At 38.5% G+C, this 24382-nt stretch overlaps 1 protein-coding gene and 1 long non-coding RNA gene across 4 annotated transcripts in view; both read left to right on the top strand.

The window, feature by feature from the left end:
* The window catches only part of ccser1 (coiled-coil serine-rich protein 1), a 164065-nt gene that overhangs the window by 121541 nt on the left and 18142 nt on the right, over positions 1–24382 (top strand). The gene's annotated exons all lie outside the window — the stretch shown is intronic.
* LOC144898259 (uncharacterized) lies at positions 2850–5016 on the top strand. Its single transcript, XR_013627156.1, has 2 exons — positions 2850–4811; positions 4862–5016. It is a non-coding gene; the product is annotated as an uncharacterized LOC144898259 (long non-coding RNA).

Raw genomic sequence — 24382 nt, 5'->3', positions numbered from 1 at the left:
ATTTTTCTCAATGTCTGCCCGAGTCATTTGGAACCCTTAGTGTAGCATTTAACTCAAGCATTGTTGTCGATGGGAAGGTACTTCCTTTCGTGAACAAGACTGCGTTGAACGGTGACCTTCTGGAGGTAATTGCGCTGTCTTTTTGCATGGAGGAAAATTGCCTGAGTAGGGTGAGTTTTTGATTTTAATTGGCCAGTCAGGATGCGGAACAGGAATGTTAGCGTAATTGCTTCCTTCACCATGTAATATATCACCACTAAGAAGAACATAGCATTCGCTGATGGAATTCAATAAAGACATGCTTTATTTAGCTGTGGGAAAGAATTGCAAAGTGCAACATTGAAGCCAGGTAGATAAATTATGAAATCCCTTGCAGAGGCATTCACTTCTTCTCTGCTTCTCCTTCTCTCCTTCAAAATAAGTGAATCAGGAGGACATAAAAAGACACATAAATTAACTTGAGAGTTTTCTGCTCCTCAAAGGCCCCCCCCCCCCCGCCATACCCGTCAACCCCCCTCCGATATTGCGCTCGCCAACTCCACCCGCCGCCGCCGTTTCCCGGTTCACTGCCTGATGGATTAGCTGTGGTCATGTGAAGATACATCAGTTTAATCAGGTCCAGAAATTAAAATTGGTGCAATGATTGATGCCTCTCTATTAGGAGGCAAACACGGCACATCCAGGCCCCGAGCAGTGTGTTGCATGGGGTTAGCTTGTGAAGGGCGCCCCCCCCCCCCCGTGTGTGAGTGTTTGGGAGTTTTATACCTGCAATCTCTCAGCAAAGTAGGTACTTGAAACTTAGATATGCTTTAGAGTAGTCATTACGGGTGTCCCGATCCCAAATTGTATTGGCCTTTATGTAAAATCTCCGACAAGGAGCTGAAGTAATCGCAGCCATGTGACTGTTTGTCGGTGAAGTCCAAACATGTTGCATTCACATGTAGTGGCACAGAACTCATTAATTCATTCATTAACACCCTGGACTGGTCGCCAGCCAATCACAGGGCACATATAGACAAACAACCATTCACACTCACATTCATACCTATGGACAATTTGGAGTCGCTAATTAACCTAGCATGTTTTTGGAATGTCGGAGGAAACCGGAGTACCCGGAGAAAACCCACGCATGCACGGGGAGAACATGCAAACTCCACACAGAGATGACCAAGAGTGGAATTGAACTCGGGTCTCCTAGCTGTGAGGTCTATGCACTAACCACTCAAACACCGTGCAGCCAAATTTGTGCATAGAACACCATAAAAATGCTCAGAGTCAAAAAATGTAGCATTATTATTTTGGTGTGAAGCAAAATCCTCATGAGGGTCACAGGGGTGCTGGAGCCTATCCCAGCTGTCTTCGGGCGAGAGGCGGGGTACACCCTGGACTGGTGGCCAGCCAATCACAGGGCACATATAGACAAACAACCATTCACACTCACATTCATAATTCATAGTCGCTAATTAACCTAGCATGTTTTTGGAATGTGGGAGGAAACCGGAGTACCCGGAGAAAACCCACGCATGCACGTGGAGAACATGTAAACTCCACACAGAGATTGCCGAGGGTGGAATTGAACCCTAGTCTCCTAGCTGTGAGGTCTGCGTGCTAACCACTCGACCACCGTCACTTTCATTGAAACCGTATTTCAACGTCTTTATTATTGCGTAGTATTTAACCTGCAATGCTAATTTCACATCTAGCCATTCCAGGGCGTAGTCCTTGAACACACTGTTCAACACGTCTGAATTGGCCTTAAGTGTCTGCATATTTGCTTACGTGGCAAATGTGTCGGCGTCTAGGCGAGGGTGACGGCGGGAGAACAGCTGGTGGCGTATGGCGGGGCAACAGGATGCTACTTCCTGTTAAACATGTCCTTGAAACCAGCCAAGCACTTTCTTTTGCTACACTTTAGATATGTCGATGTTGTTTCTGGTAGAATACAAATTGGTAGATTAACTACATTTTGGTGATAATAATGGTTTAATTTCATTTGAACATGCATCAGATGACAATTGAATGCATCACATAATCAGTTCACAGTTCCACATGTCCAAAAGGAGTAGGAAGAAGCAAAGCTTATTAAATCCTACCCCTCCATCTGGTACTTTTACAATCAGTAACTGTTATATTTGTTCACTTCCTGCTTTCGTAATATAATTTAAGTATTTTTTTTCTTTTTGAAATTTATTTTATAAAATTTCATTTTTTTAATTTTTATTTTATTTTATTTTATTTTATTTTATTTTATTTTATTTTATTTTATTTTATTTTATTTTATTTTATTTTATTTCAAGTGTTTCAAATGTACTTCTTCCCTGAGATCATATTTCTCCTCTCTTGTATTTTCGTTCACCCTTTCAATGTCTACACCGTCTATTTGTATTTGATGGTACTTTGTTGGTGCTACTAAACAGCATGATTTTAGTTTTATTTAGGTTCAAGTCTTTCATGACTTTGGAGATATCATTGATGTACAAGTTGAACAGTTTTGTATTTTTTAGTATTTATAGTCTTTACTCACGGAGATTTTTAGGTTATACCACTTTTATTACTGTATTGAGATAGAGCCTGTTCAAATGACAAGCCTCTTTGTTTTATTTACAAATATATATAACACAAAATCAAATCAATAAAAGTATAAATAATTAGAAGAATATCACATCTTATAGCTGCACAACTTCCTAGATTACCGTTATATGAAAATTTGCATCATAACTCCTCCGCTGTTGTTTACTAACTTGATTCAGTGATATGTGTGAGTGACGGGAAGAGAAGCTCTGTCGTTCGGTGCCACCTGTTGGTTTTTATCCGACCCATCTTTTTCAACTCACTAGCTATGATCAACTCACCACAAGGCGAGCCATTATAATAATAAACGCCGGTTATTATTACAGCCAGTCCGCATATATTGATATCCAATAAGGCCTTTATTTTGAGGCTGGCTAATGACTTCCACCGGGCAGCGTCGGTGGCGTCGAGGACTGTGTTATCGTCGCTTGAATAACACGCAGCCGTGCATATCAAAAATCATCTCCCTTAGCTCTGCCCCACTCGTTTATGCCAGCGCTGGCTCACTTGCTTATTTCTTCATTACTGCGCTATAGACCTGGTCTTTATTAATGAAGTGACATCTGTTTCATTATAGCAGAAGGATGCCTGCAAGAGAGAGGGGGGGAGTGGTGGAAAACATGGAGGAATAAAAGCAGAAAGAGGTGAAATAGAAGGAGAATTGCGGACAAGAACGAATGCAAAATCCATAGTTTATGCTGGAGTTGTATCCTGTAGGCTCTCAATACATCCCAAACTCATTAAATCCCTGGAAAATAGTTTTAATCAGGTAGAAGTGAATTATTATTTTTCTCATATCTCATTCGTATTAGATCTCATTAGTTTGTATGAACTGAGCAAAGTTTTCGTTTAAAGGAAAACAGCACTTTTTGTGGGGGAATTTTTGCTCATCTTCTACAATCCGTGCGTTCTAAAGATAAGTCGCACAAGGTCAAAAATGCATAATTAGGTAGAAAAAAAACATACATAAGTCGCACTGTAGTATAAGTCGCACAAGGTAAAAAATGCATAACGAGGTTGAAAAAAACATACATAAGTCTCACAAGGTCAAAAATGCATAATTAGGTAGAAAAAAACATACATAAGTCACACTGTAGTATAAGTCGCACAAGGTCAAAAATGCATAATTAGGTTGAAAAAAACATACATAAGTCACACTGTAGTATAAGTCGCACAAGGTCAAAAATGCATAATTAAGTAGAAAAAAACATACATAAGTCGCACTGGAGTATAAGTCGCACAAGGTCAAAAATGCATAATTAGGTAGAAAAAAAACATACATAAGTCGCACTGGAGTATAAGTCGCACAAGGTCAAAAATGCATAATTAGGTAGAAAAAAACATACATAAGTCACACTGGAGTATAAGTCGCACAAGGCCAAAAATGCATAACTAGGTTGAAAAAAACATACATAAGTCGCACTGGAGTATAAGTCGCACAAGGTCAAAAATGCATAATTAGGTTGAAAAAAACATACATAAGTCGCACTGGAGTATAAGTCGCACAAGGTCAAAAATGCATAATTAGGTAGAAAAAAACATACATAAGTCACACTGTAGTATAAGTCGCACAAGGTCAAAAATGCATAATTAAGTAGAAAAAAACATACATAAGTCGCACTGGAGTATAAGTCGCACAAGGTCAAAAATGCATAATTAGGTAGAAAAAAAACATACATAAGTCGCACTGGAGTATAAGTCGCACAAGGTCAAAAATGCATAATTAGGTAGAAAAAAACATACATAAGTCACACTGGAGTATAAGTCGCACAAGGCCAAAAATGCATAACTAGGTTGAAAAAAACATACATAAGTCGCACTGGAGTATAAGTCGCACAAGGCCAAAAATGCATAATTAAGTAGAAAAAAGCATACATAAGTCGCACTAGAGTATAAGTTGCACAAGGTCAAAAATGCATAACTAGGTTGAAAAAAAAACATGCATAAGTCACACTGTAGTATAAGTCGCACAAGGTCAAAAATGCATAATTAGGTAGAAAAAACATACATAAGTTGTACTGAAGTATAAGTCGCACAAGGTCAAAAATGCATAATTGGGTAGAAAAAAATATACATAAGTCGCACTGGAGTATAAGTCGCACAAGGTCAAAAATGCATAATTAGGTAGAAAAAAAACATACATAAGTCGCACTGGATTATAAATCGTACAAGGTAAAAAATGCATAACTAGGTTGAAAAAAACATACATAAGTCGCACAAGGTCAAAAATGCATAATTAGGTAGAAAAAAAACATACATAAGTCGCACAAGGTCAAAAATGCATAATTAGGTAGAAAAAACATACATAAGTCGCACTGGAGTATAAGTCGCACAAGGTCAAAAATGCATAATTAGGTACAAAAAAAACATACATAAGTCGCACTGGAGTATAAGTCGCATTTTTGCGGGTAATTTATTTTCCAAACTACTTGACCAAAACAGACATTACGTCATCTTGGAAGACAAGTTCTAACATTAATAAAATAATAGCGAACAGGCTAATAGGTGTAAGATATGCTAACACAATGCTTATTCAGCTACACAAAAAATAAACATAAACAGAAAAGGTGTCCAGTGTTTATGTAACATAAACAGTTTTTTCATTTATAAGTCAATAAATAATAATAATAATTAAAAAAAGTGCAGTTTTCATTGGATCAATCGTCAATATGGAAGTGACTCACCATTTTTTTAGGGGGGGGGGTGTTTGAGATGCTTTATTTTGAGCACAGTTTGAGTAGATGTAAAAACGTAACCATGGAAACCTGTGTTTCATGGAAATGACGCGGCTCAGAAGAGATATTCTGAACTGTACATGGGAATAATACGACAGCGGGTTAATATTGGACTATTTTTAGCAAGGAGCCTCATGCTGTTTGTTCATGATCAAGAAAGACTAGTATTTGCAACTTTTGGGTCCATTTTGGGGTTTTTTGCGACCGAGTCGCCAATTAACCTAGCATGTTTTTGGAATGTGGGAGGAAACCGGAGTACCCGGAAAAAACCCACGCATGCACGAGTAGAACATGCAAACTCCACACAGAGATGGCCGAGGGTGGAATTGAACCCTGGGTCTCCAAGCTGTAAGGTCTGCGCGCTAACCACTCGACCACCTCATAAATTTAGACTTGAAATTTCGCTGCACACCCGATAAGCTTATCTGTTCTTGGCAACAAATTACCCATAAGTCATTTCCCTTTTGTCTAATGATGGTAAAACCTTGAGGATTTGAGTATTACATTGCAAAGCGTGCTGGACCCATCGGGTCGTCATGTTCCCCCATGATTGTCGTTCCGGGGGGTGCTTTAAGGACAAAGAAACGGAAAGCGTACAACAGCGAGGGTAAGCGTTTAAGGTCAGCAGTGAGGTATCATGCAGTTCAGGACCAAGGTCACTCTGTGTCATGTCAGGATGACAAGGTCCCCGCGGGGCTGGGCGGAGGGAGCGGGCTATAACTGACAGCCATAATTGGGCTAATTAGAGAAACAAAACCATCAGCGCAGCGTGTAATGACCTGGCCAAGTCGGCCAGGGTGATGGATGGATGGATGGAGCGAGGAGCGAGGGAGCAATGCAGGTAGGCAAATGGTATTAATTAGAGTGAAGAAAGTGGAAATGATGGATGGCTGAGATGGATGGAGAAGTGGAGTAAAGGGAGGAAGGGGACCTGCTTGTCAGGACACGTGTGATCTGTCAGTTCACACTCGGACTCGTGGATTGATGAGGATTTAGGCGGCTCGTAAAGCTTGTTGTCAGCCATAAAACAGGAAGCCTTACTCACCGTTCTAACAGTGTGGTCATAATAATAATGGCATCCAATTACCTACATTTATGTTGCTATTATAATTAATAACTATTATTTTTGTTCCCTGCTTTTTGTTAGGTCGCCGCTTTGTTGTTGTTTTAAAAACATTTAAAAACATTTCTGCACCACGTTTACATGAGAAGTTTTTCCCAATGGGATCTTTCCGGATGACTTTCCCGAAAACATTAGCCACGTTTACATGAGGAGTTTTTCCCAGTGGGATCTTTTCGAATGACTTTCCTGAAAACATTAGCCACATTTACATGAGGAGTTTTTCCAAATGACTTTCCCGAAAACATTAGCCACATTTACATGACGACTTTTTCCAAATGGGAGCTTTCCGAATGACTTTCCCGAAAACATTAGCCACATTTACATGAGGAGTTTTTCCAAATGACTTTCCCGAAAACATTAGCCACATTTACATGAGGAGTTTTTCCCAATGGGATCTTTCCAGATGACTTTCCCTAAAACATTAGCCACGTTTACATGAGTTTTTCCGAATGACTTTCCCGAAAACATTAGCCACATTTACATGAGTTTTTTCGAATAACTTTCCCGAAAACATTAGCCACGTTTACATGAGGAATTTTTTCCGAATGGGATCTTTTCGAATGACTTTCCCGAAAACATTAGCCACGTTTACATGAGGAGTTTTTCCGAATGAATTTCCCGAAAACATTAGCTACATTTACATGAGGAGTTTTTCCAAATGGGATCTTTTCGAATGACTTTCCCGAAAACATTAGCCACATTTACATGAGGAGTTTTTCCGAATGGGATCTTTCCGAATGACTTTGCCGAAAACATTAGCCACGTTCACATGAGGAGTTTTTCCGAATGAGATCTTTCCGAATGACTTTCCCGAAAACTTTAGCCACGTTTACATGAGGAGTTTTTCCGAATGGGATCTTTCTGGATGACTTTCCCGAAAACATTAGCCACATTTGCATTAGGAGTTTTTCCGAATGACTTTCCTGAAAACATTAGCCACGTTTACATGAGGAGTTTTTCCAAATAGGATCTTTCCGAATGACTTTCCCGAAAACATTAGCCACATTTACATGAGGAGTTTTTCAAAATGGGATCTTTCCGGATGACTTTCCCGAAAACATTAGCCGCGTTTACATGAGTTTTTCCGAATGACTTTCCCGAAAACATTAGCCACATTTACATGAGGAATTTTTCCGAATGACTTTCCCGAAAACATTAGCCACATTTACATGAGGAATTTTTCCGAATGGGATCTTTCCAGATGACTTTCCCAAAAACATTAGCCACATTTACATGAGGAGTTTTTCCGAATGAATTTCCCGAAAACATTAGCCACGTTTACATGAGGAGTTTTTTCCGAATGGGATCTTTGCGAATGACTTTCCCGAAAACATTAGCTACATTTACATGAGGAGTTTTTCCGAATGACTTTCCCGAAAACATTAGCCACATTTGCATGAGGAGTTTTTCCGAATGGGATCTTTCCGAATGACTTTGCCGAAAACATTAGCCACGTTCACATGAGGAGTTTTTCCGAATGAGATCTTTCCGAATGACTTTCCCGAAAACATTAGCCACGTTTACATGAGGAGTTTTTCCGTATGGGATCTTTCCGAATGACTTTCCCGAAAACTTTAGCCACGTTTACATGAGGAGTTTTTCCGAATGGGATCTTTCTGGATGACTTTCCCGAAAACATTAGCCACATTTACATGAGGAGTTTTTCAAAATGGGATCTTTCCGGATGACTTTCCCGAAAACATTAGCCGCGTTTACATGAGTTTTTCCGAATGACTTTCCCGAAAACATTAGCCACATTTACATGAGGAATTTTTCCGAATGACTTTCCCGAAAACATTAGCCACATTTACATGAGGAATTTTTCCGAATGGGATCTTTCCAGATGACTTTCCCAAAAACATTAGCCACATTTACATGAGGAGTTTTTCCGAATGAATTTCCCGAGAACATTAGCCACATTTACATGAGGAGTTTTTCCAAATGGGATCTTTTTGAATGACTTTCCCGAAAACATTAGCCACATTTACATGAGGAGTTTTTCCGAATGGGATCTTTCCGAATGACTTTCCCGAAAACATTAGCCACGTTCACATGAGGAGTTTTTCCGAATGAGATCTTTCTGAATTCCTTTCCCGAAAACATGAACCACATTTACATGAGGAGTTTTTCCGTATGGGATCTTTCCGAATGACTTTCCCGAAAACATTAGCCACGTTTACATGAGGAGTTTTTCCCAATGGGATCTTTCTGGATGACTTTCCCGAAAACATTAGCCACATTTGCATTAGGAGTTTTTCCGAATGACTTTCCTGAAAACATTAGCTACATTTACATGAGGAGTTTTTCCGAATGGGATCTTTCCGAATGCGTTTTCTCCGGGTACTCCGGTTTCCTCCCACATTCCAAAAACATGCTAGGTTAATTAGCGACTCCAAATTGTCCATAGGTATGAATGTGAGTGTGAATGGTTGTTTGTCTATATGTGCCCTGTGATTGGCTGGCCACCAGTCCAGGGTGTACCCCGCCTCCCGCCCAAAGACAGCTGGGATAGGCTCCAGCAACCCCCTGCGACCCTCGTGAGGATAAGCGGTAGAAAATGAATGTGGTCATGTCTGGACTAGACAGGTTCTCTAATATATGGTTTTACTTCTTTAGAACCTCATCTCCATTACTTCATAAGGAATCAGACATGTGTGTTATTGATGCATCCCAAAAACGGAGCCCAGTTAAGGATTTCATGTCAAGCTGTTTCTGACTACGTCTATTGATGTAATATTTGTGTAACAAGCATCTGCAGATTCAGAGAGTTTGCTAAATAGTCACTTAATCTGTCTGAATCCCTCTGCTCATTCCTCTCATGCTGGGTTTTACCCAGACTGACCTTTTCGTAATCCACAAGTTTTTTTTCCCTTTTGGGTTTTTTTTGATATAAACTTTGATGTCTGAAAGGGGCTAAAAACTTGACACAAAAGACGTTTTTTTGTTGGCAATCTGGGCTAAATCCACATGGTGTTCATTCGGGAAGATTAACTGATTGAGGCGGACCAAGGCTGGTTTTGCTCCCATTCAAACCATAACAAAAACTAAAACATAATGTATATATTATATATATATATATATATATATATATATATATATATATATATATATTAGGGATGCTCGATAATTATTGGTGGTTGATATGAGTATCTGATTTGTTCCCGATCATCAAAACCAACATAAAAAAAAAAGTCCTGTATACAACATAAATGTGTTCATTCCACCACAGGATCGCTATCGGCTCATATCGATATCGGAAATTGAGAGTTGGACAATATCGGCATATCGGTTTTCAGAAAAAAAGCCAATATCAGACATCCCTAATATGCTAGTATATACAGTATATATATGTATGTATATATATATATATATATATATATATATATATATATATATACACACACACACAGACATGCACGGTGGACGAGTGGTTTGCACGCAGGCCTCACAGCTAGGAGACAGAAAGTAAAAGGTAAAAAGTAAAAACTAAAAAGAAACAGAAAGTAAAAAGAAAAGTAAAAAAAAAAGTACAAAAAGTATAAAAATGCATATTTTAGCAAAATAAGCATTTTCATGCAAAAATAATTGCTAAATAAGCTAATTAAATGAACTCTAATACAAAAACAAGCCCCAAATCGCTGCACGGTGGACAAGTGGTTCCCGCGTAGGCCTCACAGCTAGGACACCCTTGTTCAATTCCACCCTCGGCCATCTCTGTGTGGAGTTTGCATGTTCTCCCCGTGCATGCGTGGGTTTTTCTCCGGGTACTCCGGTTTCCTCCCACATTCCAAAAAACATGCTAGGTTAATTAGCGACTCCAAATTGTCCATAGGTATGAATGTGAGTGTGAATGGTTGTTTGTCTATAGTTACAATACAAGTTGCTCCCTCTGCTCTATAATCTGCTTAGTAGTGATGCAGTAGTTGAAATGTCAAGATACAGCGGTACCTCAGTTAACATCCGCCCCGGTTAGCACGTTTTTTTTTGGTTAACATCCAAAAAAAATTTTTGCCAAAATTTTGCCTCGATTAACTTTGCCTCTTGCTTGTCTATATGTGCTCTGTGATTGGCTGGCCACCGGTCCAGGGTGTACCCTGCCTCTCGCCCCCAGGAAGACAGCTGGGATAGGCTCCAGCACCCCCGCGATAAGCGGTAGAAAATGAATGAATGAATGAATGTTATTATTATCGAACCTGTCATTAATTATCAAACCATTAGTGACACCTAGTGGCCAATGAAAGATTCAAAATTAGAATGCATCTTCTCCATTGTATTTATACAATTTGCTTCAATTTTGTAAATACTAGAATAGTGCGAAATCTGAACAAAAAATATTGAAAAATTTCTGCAAACCACTACATGGAGCCTGCGTACTACAATTTAAAAATAAGTATTTACCATGATTAATCAGGGGGAAAAAACGAAATAAACAAACCGTGACACGAGACAGCAAAGAGACCGGCATAGCAGCAAAAGGCAGAGATATGTTTTTTCTCACATGACTACGTCTGTATGTATAGAGGAGCGTGGGTTTTCATGATTGTGCTGTTTCTAAGGGAAACAATATATATGTAAATACAATTAATCCGTTCTGGATGCCCGGAAATTCATTAATGTTTCCCACCGTCTTGATGAAAGACTAGTATTTGCAACTTTTGGGTCCATTTTGGGTTTTTTTGCAGCCGTGTTCAGAAGGTCTAGAAACTAGAAGGTCCAGTTTCCAGTTGATAGCTTTCTAACAGACAGGTTTGTTTGTTTGTTTGTCATTTTATTTCAAGCAAAAAATAAAAAAAAAAATAAAAAAAAAAAGTAATGAAATGCACTGTCGCAAACATACAACTTAATAATTCATATTTATATATTTTTTATTCTTTTTTTGTCTTTCTTGCAAAGATCTATTGAAAGCTGATTCACACACAAACTGGGGCGTTCCAAAACCGAGGTTCCACAGTTATTGTTTGTGTCAGTCAGTTATTCCACTCCACACCTGCTGTACACAAAAAGGGTGCAAATATGTCCAAACATTCTGAATCAGAAGAAGAATCAGAATCGCCTTTATTGTCATTGTATTGCATACAACGAAATTTGAGTGCAACTCCACGGTGCATTTTGTAGAAGGTAAAAATAAGAATGTTGTTCAAAATAAATGTAAATATATTCATTCATTCATTTTCTACCGCTTTTTCCTCACGAGGGTCGCGGGGGTGCTGGAGCCTATCCCAGCTGTCTACGAGCGAGAGGCAAGGTAGCCCGAGGCAAAATTTTGGCAAAAATTTTTGGATGTTAACCAAAAAAAAAAACGTGCTAACCGGGGCGGATGTTAACTGAGGTACCGCTGTATCAGAATCGCCTTTATTGTCATTGTATTGCATACAACGAAATTTGAGTGCAACTCCACGGTGCATTTTGTAGAAGGTAAAAATAAGAATCTTGTTCAAAATAAATGTAAATATATTCATTCATTCATTTTCTACCGCTTTTTCCTCACGAGGGTCGCGGGGGTGCTGGAGCCTATCCCAGCTGTCTACGAGCGAGAGGCAAGGTAGCCCGAGGCAAAATTTTGGCAAAAATTTTTGGATGTTAACCAAAAAAAAAACCGTGCTAACCGGGGCGGATGTTAACTGAGGTACCGCTGTATCAGAACCGCCTTTATTGTCATTGTATTGCATACAACGAAATTTGAGTGCAACTCCACGGTGCATTTTGTAGAAGGTAAAAATAAGAATGTTGTTCAAAATAAATGTAAATATATTCATTCATTCATATTCTACCGCTTTTTCCTCACGAGGGTCGCGGGGGTGCTGGAGCCTATCCCAGCTGTCTACGAGCGAGAGGCAAGGTAGCCCGAGGCAAAATTTTGGCAAAAATTTTTGGATGTTAACCAAAAAAACGTGCTAACCGGGGCGGATGTTAACTGAGGTACCGCTGTATCTTGACATTTCAACTACTGCATCACTACTAAGCAGATTATAGAGCGGAGGGAGCCACTTACTGTACCACATACTGTATTCGAACACATGCCCTGAGCAGCTAGGGCGTTGCAAAACCGAGGTTCCACAGTTATTGTTTGTGTCAGTCAGTTATTCCACTCCACACCTGCTGTACACAAAAAGGATGAAAATATGTCCAAACATTCAGAATTTTTCCTCACGAGGGTCGCGGGGGTGCTGGAGCCTATCCCAGCTGTCTACGAGCGAGAGGCAAGGTAGCCTGAGGCAAAATTTTGGCAAAAATTTTTGGATGTTAACCAAAAAAAAAAAACGTGCTAACCGGGGCGGATGTTAACTGAGGTACCGCTGTATCAGAATCGCCTTTATTGTCATTGTATTGCATACAACGAAATTTGAGTGCAACTCCACGGTGCATTTTGTAGAAGGTAAAAATAAGAATGTTGTTCAAAATAAATGTAAATATATTCATTCATTCATATTCTACCGCTTTTTCCTCACGAGGGTCGCGGGGGTGCTGGAGCCTATCCCAGCTGTCTACGAGCGAGAGGCAAGGTAGCCCGAGGCAAAATTTTGGCAAAAATTTTTGGATGTTAACCAAAAAAACGTGCTAACCGGGGCGGATGTTAACTGAGGTACCGCTGTATCTTGACATTTCAACTACTGCATCACTACTAAGCAGATTATAGAGCGGAGGGAGCCACTTACTGTACCACGTACTGTATTCGAACACATGCCCTGAGCAGCTAGGGCGTTGCAAAACCGAGGTTCCACAGTTATTGTTTGTGTCAGTCAGTTATTCCACTCCACACCTGCTGTACACAAAAAGGATGAAAATATGTCCAAACATTCATAATTTTTCCTCACGAGGGTCGCGGGGGTGCTGGAGCCTATCCCAGCTGTCTACGAGCGAGAGGCAAGGTAGCCCGAGGCAAAATTTTGGCAAAAATTTTTGGATGTTAACCAAAAAAAAAAACATGCTAACCGGGGCGGATGTTAACTGAGGTACCGCTGTATCAGAATCGCCTTTATTGTCATTGTATTGCATACAATGAAATTTGTGCTATATATGTGAAAAAAGGCAGGAAGTGCCAAGTAAAGGTAATGTAGGGCAAAAAGGAAGGAATTTAGGATGCATACTTTAGTCAGGTTGGGGCTGGAGAGAATTGGGACATCGACGGGAGCGTTTCGGAGTTTGCCAAGGGCACCAACTTGGAAGGAGGCTGAAAAAAAATGATGAATGGGCGGATGAAGAGAAGCAGATTTGGGTGGCGTGACAGGAACGCTATCTTTGATCTTTGTTCTTTTGTTGACCTTCAGCAAGTATTCACTGGTGCGTTCTTGATGGGTGGGGGGTACTGTTAAGCTTCTGTAGTTTTGCTCTCAGTTTAGACCATTTGTACGGAACAGTCTTTTGTCCATTGATATCAGGGAATGCTTAATTACTACTACGCTGTAAACAATAACACTGTAAAGTCCACTGGGGATGAATCTGTGTGTGTGTGTGTGTGTGTGAAAATTCCGTCTTTTGTATTTGTTGTTGTTCTGGGAGACATCCTGCTCTACTTTGCGTTTGGGAAAATGACTATTTTGTGTTACATTTAATGAGATTTTCGTTCAAAGACCCAATGAAAAACCGCCCGTATCTGTGCTGCTTGATGATGATTTGGACTTTTGAACATAATGAAGTCCTTCATTTTCTTAAGTGGGTCGATAAAAACCTGTCAGGTTCTTCAAACACGTACTTTGTGCTTCACTTCCTTTTCCACTAATTCATTATGTTTTTACGAGACAAGCAAAACCGAGTCAGTCATTACTTGACTGTGTTTTAGTCAAAAATACCAGGTCCAAATCACATGGCTAAATTAGCCATTAAACTATCATTTAACAGATTTTAATGTAAAATATGACAAGCAGAACATAAACCACAGGTGGGCAAACTGCGGCCCGCCCGTTCTTTCCAAAGTATTTCATTGAAACTTAACATACAACCTTAACAACACCGTTAATTCGTTATTTGATGTTTTTTTTGACTGTTGTTCACAAAGTGTTCCTGGGAAAAAAAAAAAAAAAAAGGGACACAAAAATGATCCGATAGAGCAGCTACACGCTTTCTAGATCTTCCATATTCTGCACCTCTTCCTGCAGTGCTTCCGCGGATGTCTTGCTTGTGTCCCAAACGCTCTGTTTAATTTCATTCATTCATTTTCTACCGCTTATCCTCACAAGGGTAGCGCTACTATGCTACTGTTAGCATGCTAACAACGCTGAAGTGCCAAAATTAGCATGCTAACAACAAGCATGATAGTGCTACGTCTTTAAATATCTACTTAAGAAAATGGCTAAAAAGGCTACTATGACAATGTTAACATGCTAGCATGCTAGCTAACATTAGCATGCCAACACCTAGGATAATAGTGGTATGTGTTCATTCATTCCGTTTATCCTCACAAGGGTTGCAGGGGGTGCTGGAGCCTATCCCAGCTGTCTTCGGGCGAGAGGCGGGGTACACCCTGGACTGGTTTCCAGCCAATCACAGGGCACATATAGACAAACAACCATTCACACTCACATTCATACCTATGGACAATTTGGAGTCGCTAATTAACCTAGCATGTTTTTGGAATGTGGGAGGAAACCGGAGTACCCGGAGTAAACCCACGCATGCACGGGGTGGAATTGAGCCCTGGTCTCCTAGCTGTGAGGTCTGCGCGCTAACCACTAGACCGCCGTGCCGCCTTCTGTTTAATTTACTTCATGTAAACAAGCCCTCCTTTATGTACGCCCACTCCACTGTGATTAGTCAAACTCCCAAGTGCTCCCGAGGACTTCCAGATATTTAGGTCTGTGTTTACTGAGTGCAGGCTTTGTTTAACAATATATATATATACATATATATAGTATAATTATAAATAAATATATATAATATATTATATATATAATATATAACATTTAATTTTTATTATATTTGTATTATATATGCTTATATGTAATATAAGAAATATATATTAATATAATAATAATATAGTATAATAATAACATAATATAATAATATAAGTAATATATGTAATGTAATATGCTATTATATATGCTATGGGTATATATATATATATATATATATATATTATATTTCTATATATACGTATATAATTTGGTTACCATCCGTTTCGGAATGAAATAATGACGCTAAAACCTAAAAAAAAAAACAAAATAAAAAGTTAAATGTTATTGGAAGCAACAGTTCAGCTTTTTTTTTTGACATTGTGCCTTTTTGCTTTAATTTTTCCATTTTTTTTTTTTTGTTTGAATCATGGGTTCAATGCGAAGCACTTTGGGTACCTTGAAAGGCGCTTTATAAACCCAATTATTATTATTATTATTATTATTATTAGTTTCCTGTCAAATATCACAATGAGAGGCTTTAAGAGCAAACAGCCGCCTCTTTGCTGGAAATAAAAGGAGGTAATAATAGCAGCGAATAACTCCTCATCGTTTGCACACAAATGCAATCAAATACACACAGGAGCACATGCTCTCTCCAGCACAACGCAGCGTGTGCTGAGCTATTAAAAAAAAAAAAAAGCAATTAGTTTGAGCTCTTTCAGAGAAGCCAGCATGGGAATTACATGTTAGAACAAAAAGGACCATGCAGCAGGAAACTGATGGACTTTGAATGTTTTAAATTACAAGTTATGGCTGTTATTTGGGAATGTAACGGCCAAAACAAGCGAGCATGAGTCAGTTCAACACATTTTTATTATTATTTGGACGTACCAGAAAAAAGTGCTTGGGTGGCCTTCAGGACGAATTTGGACCGTGTCTGTTTTTTTTGCAATTGAAAGACACGTTAGCTAGACGATGCAATGCAAGACGATGTCAAGGACAAATCCCAGTTTTGGTCTGCACCAAATTTTCAACTGGATATGCCTTAATCATGTACTTAAACTGGATCTATTATGCTAATTATCGGCGCTTTTTTTTGAGTTGTGGACTATAGAGCAGCTATACGCTTTCTAGATCTTCCATATCCTGCACCTCTTTCTGCAGTGCTTCCAAACGCTCTGTTTAATTTACTCCATGTAAACAAGCACATGTATTTGATGTGGTCTATTGTTTACAAAGTGCTCCTGGGAAAAAAAAAAAAGGGACACAAAAATGATCCGATAGAGCAGCTACACGCTTTCTAGATCTTCCATATTCTGCACCTCGTTCTGCAGTGCTTCCGCGGATGTCTTGCTTGCGTCCATAATTTACTCCGCCTCAAGCCCTCCTTTAGGCACACTCCCAAGCGCTCCCGAGGACTTCCAGAGTGCAGGCAATCTTGCAGTGTGCAGAGCCATCCTTTAACGTCTTTCAAACCTCATTATGATAAATAAGATAAATCGGAAAATGATATGTAAATGTTACACTTGAGGGGGGGGGGGTGGGCTAATAAATTGACAATAAAAGCACAAATACTGCGAAGTCTGTAAAATTAAATAATTAATAATAAAAAAATTAAAAAATCAAAAAATTGTTACAACTATAATGATGAAAGTTGTAATATTAATGATGATTATAATAATGGTGATTATAATAACAATAATAATGGTAATAATGATACAGATTATAACAATAATGATAATAACAATAATAATATTTACAATGTAAATAATTTTGATTGATGTAAGAAATGCACTGCAATGTTTCATATATTTGCCCAAATAAAATTAAAAAAAATCAAAAATTATCTGACCCTTTGGCATCATTTAAGAAGAGAATACAACATTTCTAGGTCGGAAAAGTAGCGTTGTGTTAAACCGTCATTTAAAAGCTTAGATATGTTTCCACAGACTGCATGGAAGCTAGATTTGAAGATTGCGTGGCTCTCAAACTCATAATGTCCTCACTGAGCATGGTTAATCATGCTTTGGGAACGTCAAGAGGATAGAGATTAGGAGGCATGAACTCGCATGCGGAAACATGTCCGGGCTCCAGAGAACTGTTTATCTGCAATACAAAATGATTTGTATTGCATGCTTGATAGTTAGTTGTACAATATGGCGTCCATCATCACTACATGCTTGATATTAGTTGTACAATATGGCGTCCATCATCCCTACATGCTTGATATTAGTTGTACAATATGGCGTCCATCATCCCTACATGCTTGATATTAGTTGTACAATATGGCGTCCATCATCCCTACATGCCTGATAGTTAGTTGTACATGAGCTGTCCACATATGTGGTGCTGAAATGGAACAACAGTCCATAGTGTGGTATGTCCTTTTTACATAAATAGCAGTGTTGTTGTTGACAGCGTACTTCCTGCAATTAATTCATTCATTCATTTTCTACCGCTTATCCTCATGAGGGTCGCGGGGGGTGCTGGAGCCTATCCCAGCAGTCTTCGAGCGAGAGGCGGGGTAGACCCTGGACTGGTGGCCAGCCAATCACAGGGCACATATAGACAAACAACCATTCACACTCACATTCATATTTACGGACAATATGTCCTAGCATGTTTTTGGAATTTTGGGGATGTGGGAGAAAAGCCACGCACTGGAGTATAAGTCGCACAAGGTCAAAAATGCTTAATTAGGGAGAAAAAAAACATACATAAGTCGCACTGGAGTACAATCGCACAAGATAAAAAATGCATAATTAAGTAGAAAAAAACATACATAAGTCGCCCTGGAGTATAAGTCACACAAGGTAAAAAATGCATAATTAGGGAGAAAAAAATATACATAAGTCGCACTGGAGTATAAGTCGCACAACATAAAAAATGCATAATTAAGTAGAAAAAAACATACATAAGTCGCACTGGAGTATAAGTCGCGCAAGGTCAAAAATGCATAATTAGGTAGAAAAAAACATACATAAGTCGCACAAGGTAAAAAATGCATAATTAAGTAGAAAAAAACACACAAGTCGCACAAGGTAAAAAATGCATAATTAGGTAGAAAAAAACATACATAAGTCTCACTGGAGTATAAGTCGCACGAGGTAAAAAATGCATAATTAGGTAGAAAAAAAACATACATAAGTCGCACTGGAGTGTAAGTCGCACAAGATAAAAAATGCATAATTAGGTAGAAAAAACATACATAAGTCGCACTGGAGTATAAGTCGCACGAGGTAAAAAATGCATAATTAGGTAGAAAAAACATACATAAGTCGCACTGGAGTATAAGTCGCACGAGGTAAAAAATGCATAATTAGGTAGAAAAAACATACATAAGTCGCACTGGAGTATAAGTCGCACGAGGTAAAAAATGCATAATTAGGTAGAAAAAAAACATACATAAGTCGCACTGGAGTATAAGTCGCACAAGGTCAAAAATGCATAATTAGGTAGAAAAAAACATACATAAGTCGCACTGGAGTATAAGTCGCACAAGGTAAAAAATGCATAATTAGGTAGAAAAAAACATACATAAGTCTCACTGGAGTATAAGTCGCGCGAGGTAAAAAATGCATAATTAGGTAGAAAAAAACATACATAAGTCGCACTGGAGTATAAGTCGCACAAGGTCAAAAATGCATAATTAGGTAGAAAAAAACATACATAAGTCGCACTGGAGTATAAGTCGCGCAAGGTAAAAAAATGCATAATTAGGTAGAAAAAAAAACATACATAAGTCGCAATGGAGTATAAGTCGCGCAAGGTAAAAAAATGCATAATTAGGTAGAAAAAAAACATACATAAGTCGCACTGGAGTGTAAGTCGCACAAGATAAAAAATGCATAATTAGGTAGAAAAAACATACATAAGTCGCACTGGAGTATAAGTCGCACAAGGTCAAAAATGCATAATTAGGTAGAAAAAAACAGACATAAGTTGCACTGGATTATAAGTCGTGCAAGGTCGAAAATGCATAATTAGGTAGAAAAAAACATACATAAGTCGCACAAGGTAAAAAATGCATAATTAAGTAGAAAAAAACACAGTAGTCGCACAAGGTAAAAAATGCATAATTAGGTAGAAAAAAACATACATAAGTCTCACTGGAGTATAAGTCGCACGAGGTAAAAAATGCATATTTAGGTAAAAAAAAAAACATACATAAGTCGCAATGGAGTATAAGTCGCGCAAGGTAAAAAAAAATGCATAATTAGGTAGAAAAAAAAACATACATAAGTCGCACTGGAGTATAAGTCGCACAAGGTAAAAAATGCATAATTAAGTAGACACGGGAAGAACATGCAAACTCCACACAGAGATGGTCGAGGGTGGAATTGAACTCCGGTCTCCTAGCTGCGAGGCCTAACAACTCGTCCACCGTGCGGTTCACTATTACATAATTGCACTATTATTAACCATTATCACCATTATTAAGCGTGCTGTACTGTAACACAAAATACACTTTAGCCCCCTCCCACATATATACAGTACCATATAGCATGAACATACGTACATGCTTGTAGGTCACATGACATGCGTGCTCCTGTGATATACTATGTAAGAGTGTGTGTGTGTGCATCACTAACATATGTATGTGGCTATGAAAGCATGTGATGACAGGGGACGTTGATTCATTTAACACTTGCGGAGCGTCAAGACCACATTCCCTCATCTTCATTACACCGTAAAGAGCATATTAAATCACGCTCAGGCGAGATATTAAGACAGCTGACATTCTCACACACACACACACACACACACACACACACACATACATACACACACACGTGCCTGAGGAAGAGGAACACTCTCTTCGCCTCACGGTCTAACTGGCATGATTCCTCTAACTTTCTGTTCATCAGTCAGAGCAAAGTGTCACATACGATATACTGTCAAATCTTCATTTTGTATGCTTCTCATCTGGTCGTTGGGGGCTTTTTATTGCCACGTTCACTGTCTTCAGGTAAAAAAAACTAAAAAAAAAAAAGTGTTTGCATCAACATTAAAGGGAAGAAGAATAAAACCTCATGAATATTAATGAACTGTACTGAGGTTGGCCTACGGGGTAAAGTGTTGAAAAACTACACTTGACACAGAAAGATGGAAGCCTCCTCTGACAAATATTGCAGAGGGGAATTCACAGACTCCATAAAAAAATTAATACACGATACAAAATATATGCAATTTATGCAAAATATTTTTTTGGTTGTTTGTCTATATGTGCCCTGTGATTGGCTGGCGACCAGTCCAGGGTGTACCCCGCCATTAAATGAATGAATGAATGAATGTTTTTTTTGTTGCTATTTTTGTAATTTATGATAATTTAGTAGAGAAAAAAAATCTTCTGTGACAAATTATGGTAATGGTAATGGTTTAATTTCATTTGAACATGCATCAGATTACAATTGAATGCATCACATAATCAGTTCACAGTTCCACATGTCCAAAAGGAGTAGGAAGAAGCAAAGCTTATTAAATCCTACCCCTCCATCTGGTACTTTTACAATCGGTAACTGTTACATTTGTTCACTTCCTGCTTTCATAATATAATTTAATTTTTTTTTAATTTTTTAAATTTATTTAAAAAAAAAATTAATAATATTTTTTTAATTTACTTTTTTTATTTTATTTTTGTCACATACCGAAGTACGAGGTGATATGACCATCCAATGACATAACAGGTACCATAGTAAGTGTCAATATAGTGATATATATAGCACATCATGACAGGTTTTTTTTGTATTTTTTAATTTAATTTAATTTAATTTAATTTAATTTAATTTAATTTAATTTAATTTAATTTAATTTAATTTAATTTAATTTAATTTTAGACTCTTCATCCTTGTATTTAGCAAACATCAACTGCTTGTATTGTTTCTTGAATTGGCTCATCGTTGTGCATTGTTTGAGGGTCTTACATCAATCCATTCCATAGTTTGATTCCACATACTGAAATGCTATGGCTTTTTAACGTAGTCCTAGCATAGAAATGTTTAAGTGCTGGAACTGTAATATTCCAAACACAAGTGATGACACAAGACAAGGTTTGAACATTAACATTAAGAAGAGTACAATGGAAAATACATTTGAATGTAACGGATGTTGAATACATGGCTTAATTTTATGTTCTGCTGTATTTATCGACATAGATTTTTACCAAAAACTGCTAAGACCATCGCCATTGTCATACACATTGTTCCATCTTGACCACAAGAACCGTACCAGCCGACTGAATAAACAAGATAATATTAATTGACAATCAAAATGAATATTTTCTGATTTGTCGTTGACAAACGCTATTTGCTTCCCCCTAGCCAGTAATTTAAACGGTGGCGTACTGGTATTGTACGACGTATCCGCCAATAAGGAGGCTAAAAATGGGACATGGTGCAGAAACAATGACGATTCCCATGTAGAATGTAGGCTAATGATCTCGGTGGCTTCTACAGTACACCAGAAACTATTCAATTATTCTTAACAAAAAAAAAAAAAAATAGTTCATTAAACCATAATTAGAACAAAACAACTTCTGCAAACTCCTTTTCCTTTTCACTCAGCCTCATTTGGAAAAATGTGTCTCATTTTATGGACACACACACACACACACACACACACAAGTGGATTGTTTCCAGGATCAGCACAATGGAAGAGTGTGTTTTTACATTTTGTTCGCAAAAAAAAAAAAAAAAAAAAAGTTGGCTAGTGTTTAATAATTAATTCTGCGACATGTGGGAGACTTCTTCTTGCCGCTTTCACTTTCGACTGACTTTTTGGATTTTGTTGTGACAGTTGGCCAAGCGACTGGCCAGTCTGGAGTTCAGACTGATGAGGACTGCTCATGCAAACGAGTAACGAGTATTTCTTAAACTGATTGACCATCCTGGGAATGTTTAGCTTGGGAAAATGAATGAATTCCCTCTACTTCATCCCCTTTGTTGGATTATCCAAGAATTAGATTCCCGTCATCCTCTTTCTCCTTCATTCACTTGCTAAATGTACTGCAAAAAAGGTCAGTAAGGATAATTCATAATGCCGCCTACACAGAACATACTAACTTCTTATTACTAAAATCAAAAATCCTTCAACTTGCTGATATAGTTCATCTTCAAACAGCTAAAATAATGCATAAGGCTAAAAAATAACCAATTAGCTAAAAATGTCATCCAATACTTCTCTACAAGAGAAGAGAAATATGATCTCAGGGAAGAAGTACATTTGAAACACTTATATGCTAGGACCACGTTAAAAAGCCATAGCATTTCAGTATATGGAATCAAACTATGGGATGGATCAAGTAAGGAAATCAAACAATGCACAACGATGAGCCAATTCAAGAAACAATACAAGCAGTTGATGTTTGCTAAATACAAGGATGAAGAGTCTAAAATTAAATTAAATAAAATTAAATTAAATTAAATTAAATTAAATTAAATTAAATTAAATTAAATTAAATTAAATTAAATTAAATTAAATTAAATTAAAAAATAAAAATAAAAATACAAAAAAAACCTTAAACTATATTATGAAAGCAGGAAGTGAACAAATGTAACAGTTACTGATTGTAAAAGTACCAGATGGAGGGGTAGGATTGAATAAGCTTTGCTTCTTCCTACTCCTTTTGGACATGTGGAACTGGGAACTGATTATGTGATGCATTCAATTGTAATCTGATTGCATGTTCAAATGAAATGAAACCATTACCATTACCATTACCATTACTTCACTGTTCTCCTCCTGCTTTTTGTCTTTGCTCTGAGATTTTGGGCATTGTCCAGGAAACCTTTGCACAGGCTGGCGGTCAATGATTTTCACCATGATTGCACACACACACACACACACACACACACACACACACACATACATGCACCTGGTGGGAATTGTGAGCAACCTTCTCTGCATCCGAGTCCACCATCGCTCCTTGAGAATCCGCTTTTAGATTTCCTCCTCTCAGCATGACGAGGCTCAGCTACTCGCCCCGCCTGCACGACTTCTTCATTCGATGCTAAGTCTTGGGGGCTAAATACTTCTCAGGAGAACTGGAACTAGTGGCGAGTCGGTCATGAACGAACGGGTCAAAAGAACTAGTTCTTTTTTGTGAACGGAATCAACAAGGTCACCGTCCCTAAAATACCCGTTCAGTATGTTCAGTTGTTTGTTTTTTTTTGATTGGCTGGAGAGTCAGTCCACCGTTCCTTATCCTAGCATTGTCGGGGGTGGTCGTAACGCCGGGACCGGGTAGCTGAGACGCTCGGATCCGGAAGGGCTGTCATAATTCCAAGTTACGTCATCACGTATTGTTGCACTGTTGATTCGGAAAGATCGTTAACATGAGTGAACGGACTGACTCGACACGGCTGAACAAGTCTATGCATAGGCTTACGACCAATTGACCGAAATGAACGGATCTTTTTACTGAATGATCCGGTTCTCTGAAATGAACGGTTTTGCCCACCACTAGATGTAATTGTGCACTGTTGATTCGGAAAGATCGTTAGCATGAGTGAACGGACTGACTCGACACGGCTGAACAAGTCTATGCATAGGCTAATGACCAATTGACCGAAATGAACGGATCTTTTTACTGAATGATCCGGTTTTCTGAAATGAACGGTTTTGCCCACCATTGGATGTAATTGTGCACTGTTGATTCGGAAAGATCGTTAACATGAGTGAACGGACTGACTCGACATGGCTGAACAAGTCTATGCATAGGCTTACGACCAATTGACCGAAATGAACGGATCTTTTTACTGAATGATCCGGTTCTCTGAAATGAACGGTTTTGCCCACCACTAGATGTAATTGTGCACTGTTGATTCGGAAAGATCGTTAACATGAGTGAACGGAGTGACTCGACACGGCTGAACAAGTCTATGCATAGGCTAACGACCAATTGACCGAAATGAACGGATCTTTTTACTGAATGATCCGTTTCGTGGAAATTAACGGTTTTGCCCACCACTAGATGGAATTGTGCACTGTTGATTCGGAAAGAACGTTAACATGAGTGAACGGACTGACTCGACACAACTGACCAAGTCTATGCATAGGCTAACGACCAATTGACCGAAATGAACGGCTCCTTTTACCTAATGATCCGGTTCTCTGAAATGAAC

Source organism: Doryrhamphus excisus, linkage group LG3 (assembly GCF_037039965.1).
Source record: "Doryrhamphus excisus strain RoL-2023G ecotype Guam linkage group LG3, RoL_Dexc_Guam_v1.1, whole genome shotgun sequence".
Taxonomy (NCBI): domain Eukaryota; kingdom Metazoa; phylum Chordata; class Actinopteri; order Syngnathiformes; family Syngnathidae; genus Doryrhamphus; species Doryrhamphus excisus.
The sequence above is the reverse complement of the archived record's forward strand: the minus strand, read 5'-3'. Positions and strand labels throughout refer to the sequence as shown.